At 35.7% G+C, this 6,636-nt stretch overlaps 1 protein-coding gene across 1 annotated transcript in view; it reads right to left on the reverse strand.

The window, feature by feature from the left end:
- Nucleotides 1-4,132, reverse strand: part of TTLL4 (tubulin tyrosine ligase like 4) — a 388,835-nt gene extending 384,703 nt beyond the window's left edge. The window contains exon 1 of the mRNA XM_053712432.1: nt 4,033-4,132. The gene's annotated coding sequence lies outside the window, so the exon portion shown is untranslated. The remainder of the gene's footprint in view (nt 1-4,032) is intronic.
- Between the last annotated feature and the right edge of the window lie 2,504 nt (nt 4,133-6,636).

Here is a 6,636-nt window from a genome sequence, read left to right on the forward strand (position 1 = left end):
AACCACTCTGTTACAAATTTTTGTATCATCTGCAAACAGACAGTTTCCCCTGTAGCCCTTTGCTGATATCTCGGAATATTATATTAAACAAAACAGGCCCCAGAGCTGACCCCTGAGGAGGACCAAAGTGGTATTTTAAACTGTGTGTTTAACCCCTTTGTGGGGGTTAAAAACATAGCAAAGCAGGGCCGCTTGTGTTAAAATGATATGCTCTAAAGAATTAGGCCCTGTAATCATAAAGCAAATATAACTATATTAATCATTAGAAAGAAAAAAAAAATCAACCAACCTTTATTTACTTTTTAGACTGCCTAACAGGATTACAATATATAAAATGAGGAAACGTCAGACTGACAAATAAGTGATCTTTCAACAAGCTGGAAAAATAATACTTCAGAAAACACGAAACTGATACCAACCATCCACTAGCTGGTAATTACAGCAACAAAAACACGCACGTCAGATATTAGGATTTAATTAATCTTTACTGGACATTATCATATTACAAACATTGTACAAGTTGTGCAACTGCATTATATAAAAAAGGTGAATATTTCTTCTAGGACATACTATAACATTGTATAATATTTGCTCAGGGACCTTTATTTTGACAGACATGCTTAGACACGATTCTGTTTACTATAGAATATTTACATCTGCTAAGCCTGAAATGCCTTAAAGAACATATAGTTCAGCTACAAAGAACTATTCAAGATTTGTCAGTGAATGCAGGCAACTCCCACCAACACACCCCCTAGCCTCCTCTCTGCACACTCCAATAAAACTCAGCACCAGTTACAGAACAGGATAGATTTCAGTAAAGTCATCAACCTGAAATAAATGGGTTGCCTATTTTGATTCATCAGAACTAAACGGAGGGTAAAGTTTATTTCTGTTGACATTATTTTACAGTGTCAGCCCTTATAACAACAAATGAACAAACAAGTCTGTATATCATATTGAATTTTGCTTCTAGAATATTTAGTTACAGTTGTGAATAAAAACAAGCAAATCAGATGCTAGACTTTTATTTTGGCTTTTGAGTATGCAAAAAAAAGTAGCTATTTGTAAACTCCAGCTAACTCCTAACCAGTAAGACTGAAAGGGCTATTATGGCTTTGTTAATGTGTTTGTTCTTGGGGATATCTTTCTTCAAAACACTAAACTAAAATAAGGGACAGACTATCCTCCAGACACCTGCTACCATTTTAAAGTACCATATTACACACAGTAAAATAATCCTTAGTGATTTTTAAAAGGGGCTCTGAACACTCAATTGATGCATTAAACGAAAATATTAGTCTGACAATAACCTGTAGATGTATTCATTATTTGTTTAAATATTGACAAAATAAGTGTAAACTTTTAGTGTCTAAACCAATGGGTGCTGTCATGTAATAACTTGGGTTTCTCTTTCTCTGTTGTGGCCAATTAAGAACAGTTATAAATAGATCACTAGTGTACAGCCAATGGCCGTGTGGAATAAAACAGTGTTCTGAACTTCAATTTCTAACAGGAACTGAAAAGCTCACAATTTCAGAATGGAATTGCAGGCAAACAGAACAAACTAAATAATGAAAATATATATATATACACACACACACATTTTATATTACCATCTTAAGGTGTTTAATGTGCCTTTAAGAATAAATATTTGCAATGATTCACGGGGGGGGGGGGGGGATTAAAAATGTGAAAGTTATACTTCTATTAGTATTGCAGTTGAACGTTTCAGGGAGAAGTAAATGCAAAAAATAAATAAAATTAATTGAGTTATATACAGACCTATCTAGATTTGTAAGAAAAGTAAAATGTACCAAACCTGATGTACCAAAGTAGCACTTTCAGTATACAGTATTCTTCCCAGATGATTTTACTGACCACATGGCTAAAAACACACACACCGCATCATTAAAGGGATAGTATAGCCAAAAATAAAAAAAAAAAAACTTTCATGATTCAGACAGAGCATGCAATTTTAAGCAACTTTCTAATTTACTCCTATTATTAATTATTTGTTCTTCTGGTATCTTCATAAAAAAAAAAAAAAAAAAAAAAAAAAAAAACTTAAGCCGGCCGATTTTTGGTTCAGCACCTGGGTAGCACTTGATGATTGGTGTGTAAATGTAGTCATCCAATCAGCAAGCACTACCCAGGTTCTGAACCAAAAATGGGCCGGCTCCTAAGCTTACTCCAGCTTTTAAAATAAAGATACCAAAAGAACAAAGAAAAATTGATAATAGGAGTAAATTAGAAAGTTGCATGCTCTGAATAATGAAAGATTATTTTTGACTAGACTATTTATTTAAATTAATTTATATTTATGCAATTACCTTGTGCTATATATATATATAGCTAAAGTAACATTTATAAATAACCGAAAATATTACAATGTTGCAAAGTATTATGCCTGAGATGTACCAAAGTAACATTTTCAGTATAGTTATATATACTCATATTATTAATACAGGTAGCCCTCAGTTTACGCCGGAGTTAGGTTCCAGAAGGAATGGTTGTAAATCGAAACCCAGTTTATAATGTAAGTCAATGGGAAGTGAGGGAGATAGGTTCCAGGCCCCTCTCAAAATTGTCATAAGTAACACCTAATACATTATTTTGAAAGCTTTGAAATGAAGACTTTAAATGCTAAACAGCATTATAAACCTAATAAAATAATTACACAACACAGACTTCACTTGCATTTTTCTGCAAACAGTTCTTTCTATGCATTCCAATCTGGACTGATTTATAGACAGGAATATCTTGTTCCTTTGAAATCTGCTCGATAGCTCAGGTCTGGTTAAACTGATTAATTTCAGCTTGCTTGGCTTTGCTGCAACACCAGCGGACAGCTCCACCTACTGGCTATTTTAATAAATGCACTGCTTCTCAATAGCAGTCACGTGACTGGAAAAAAAGGTTGTTATTCTGAAATGGTGTAATTTGAACAGTTGTAAAACGAGGGCCACCTGTATATTATGGCGCAGCTTCTATTAAATGAATAGGCAAGCTCACTATGTACATAAAGTAACAACTGTTGCAAATTATCTAAAAATGGATATGACACCAAGATAGTTTACAGGGACACCAGATGTATACAGAAATACATTATAGTAATAATTGAGGTTTTACAGATTTAGAGGAGCCCAACAATTTTACTTCTTGCTCCTCCGTTTTTTTTATATCTATATTTTACAGTGCAAAATAAAAAGGTGAGGGTTCAGCATAAAACCAGAGGTTAGGTGTGGGCATAATTCAAACAGACAAAACTGGGGTTAACATTATTAAAGGGATACTAAGCTCAAATGTTTTTCTTTCATGGTTCAGATAGAAAGTTGCTTAAAATAGCATACTCTAATTTACTCCTATTATTTATATATTTTTTATTTGAAAAGGCAGGAATCTAAGTAAAGGAGCCAGACGATTTTTGGTTCAGTACCCTGGGTAGTGCTTGCTTATTAGTGGCTACTCATGTGCTGGACCAAAAAATGGGCCATCTCCTAGGCTTATAATTTTTATTTTAAAAAAAAATAGATACAAAGATAAGAAAAATTGAGAATAGGAATAAATTAGAAAGTTGCATGCGCTATCTGAATCCTGAAAGAAAAAAAATGTGGGTTTGGTATCCTTTAGGCAGAGATCCTCACTCAATAAAGGGTAAAAGTTAGCTAAATAGTAAAAAACAGTTCAAAAACAAAAACCATATTGCTAAACTATAGTCAACATGCTGACAGTGATGTCAAACTTCACTCTTTCATAAAGAAAGCATAACAAAAAAAGTTACAAGCAAAGCATGTTAAAAAATAGCAGAAGCTGGGAGAGACTCATATTTATATTGTTTAAGATAAGAAACGTTATCTTCTATAAAGGACACGAGCACTGCACCGCCATTACGGTCATATACACCCTCACTCCACAGATTAGGTTATAGCCACCATAAACACACCCGCTAAAATACATAACTACTTGACTAGCTGTCTGACAATAGTCATTTCTAATAAAGTTATTTTATCTCTAGAATACGAAACTCACCATACGACCGCCAGCTAGCAGGCCACACTGAAATTCCCTGTAACTGTCCACCGCTCCTGGGCTTGACGGCCTCACCTCTCCTAGCAACCACACATCTTACAGGCCGGGTGAGTGATGTCACGTCCGAGTTTCTTCTAAACCAGCCAATCACCGTCAGAATCAGGTCGGTTGGCCATCTTGGTACACCCGTTTACTCAATGCCTGATTCATCCCCATGCTTTAGGGATTTTATTACGTTTACCGGTGTCGGCATTGTGTGGCCATTTTCACCGCTTAATTGTAGCGAATTCTGCAGCAGTGGAGACCACGTGGAAAGCACATGTTTTCATTGTTGGCGATAGATAAAATAACATTTTTTTTATTATTTGATATATTAATAAGAAACGAAAAACAGGTTATTATTTTGAATTTTTATATTCGTCATTGATTGTTACAACTTTGCAAACCATATGCAAAATGGACAGGCAACAAAGTAGTCTAAACTGCAAAGCAAAGGGCTTGTAAATTATTTTGTGAGCTATTATTAGTACAGTATTTCTAAATCGGGTCGGATAGAGATCAAGTACAGTGAGGCAAAATACAGTGTTAAAGAACTATATTTTAGAATGTATATCAGACATCCCAACCTGCAAAAACTAATTTCAGGGAGGTTGCATCACCCGCTACTGCGCTGCCACCCATTATATATTGGACACATTGAAACCCAGTTTTCAGTGATCGTACACTTGTTGAAAGCTTAAATATTTTAGAATACAAAGTTTAATTAATACAATACAAAGTTTAATTTAATAAGGTAGTATTTGTGTGTGTGGGGGGGTCTTTTTGGTTACTGATGCATGCTTTGAGGGTTCTATAACGTCCAAGCAAATAAAGGCATTTCTTAAAGAAGCACTTTTCTGTGTTTGGACCACATTGGATCAAGATACTTAGAGTTTCAGGGAGATTGCATTCCATTTGCTGGCAACAGGTTTAGATTTTGACCACGCATTAGATTACCAACATATTCAACAGCGCTAATAGCTGGTTTACTTCAGATTTTAATGATATATTCAACACTAACACGGAATCGCCAATAAAATAATTAAGTGAAATTTTAAACTTAATTTTTCTTGCTTTAGAGTGTACTTGTTTTAACCCATCCCAAGATGTTAGAGTGGCCATCATAGTTAATAAAGTATGTCATTTTTGAATATGGACACATTTATCATTGTGCAAAGTTCCAGTTAGGGAATGTGTCCCCTGCCCTGTGATTATAGTGAGTGAGCAAAATTGTGCTTCCCACATTTATCATTGCATTAAAGGATTACTTTCTGTTATAATTTTTAAGCTAAACAACTAACATATTAAAGTTAATAAACATTAATTAAAACCTACTGACCTATATTTTCTCCAAAACAAAGTTTCATAACATTCTAAAAGTTATATCTTTTATTCGCCGATGATGTCACGTTATCCTGCCCACTATTTTCAGCACTGCATGTTCAAAATACTTAAACCAATAACTTTGTGTTTAAAGCGCCATTTTGAAACCTAGGTACTGTAAACGGATTGGTACAGAGCAAAGGATACCCACAGAGTGGGTTTGGAAAACAATTAAATTTGCAGACAAGATTTCTGATATACGGTAGAGATATGTTAATGAAATGCTATTGATAAAAAGCGTATTTGGGGTAGTTAGTAACAGGCATAGAAAATATTTACTTACATTGGCCCTTTAACAGCTGTTTGTGCAACACTGCTCCATACTATGGGGTTGATTTATCAAGCTGTGACGCACATACGCACCCCTTTCTGCCGCAGCTCACCCCTAGCAGGCTGAATTCCGTTGTCGGAATTCAACATTGCAGAAGAACACAATTTTTTGAGCTTGTGCCCGCGTACAGCCAATCGCTCGGGCAGGAGCTATCAATCTCTCCCGGACGGACGAGAAGCTGATGACCGCTGCTTGTTAAATACCTGCAGTCAATGGCAGGCAAAAGTCTGCCGAAGGGTTTGATAAATCGGCGTGGGTGGCCTGAGGTGCTCAGAGCGGCATATGCTGCAGGTAAATAAAGGAACTTTCAGCATGAAGTATTTTATACTTCATGACTGAAAGTTCCCTTTATTTGTAGCACTGGTAAAATCCTAACCTTTCAACAACAACAAAAAAGCTAGGATTTACCAAATCAAACCAAATGAGTTAAAGACACAATTAAAGTACTGATTGGGAACCATAAAGTACTGCTGGTCTTGAGCAGAAACTGATGCTTACCCAGCAGCAGTAGCAACCAGGGCCGCCACTAGAAATTTTGGGGCCCCTTACTTAACCAATGATCAGGCCCCCCCCTTTGACATGTGCAATTTTCAACCAAGTTAATAAAACGTATATGCACTTTATTCTTAAGTGTAGTCAAACTTGGAAATGTTGAAAAGGTAGTAACACAGAACTCAGTAGTAAGGTCAAAATGTCCTAAAAAGGAACAGACAATGGACGCATACACCCAAGGAAATACCCACAGAGACAGCCTCAGAAAACACACAACGACATATACACACACAGAGAGAAACTCACAGAAAACATACATACATACACACACACACACACCCTCACAGAGACATCCACAG

The sequence above is a fragment of the Bombina bombina genome, chromosome 1 (assembly GCF_027579735.1).
Source record: "Bombina bombina isolate aBomBom1 chromosome 1, aBomBom1.pri, whole genome shotgun sequence".
Taxonomy (NCBI): domain Eukaryota; kingdom Metazoa; phylum Chordata; class Amphibia; order Anura; family Bombinatoridae; genus Bombina; species Bombina bombina.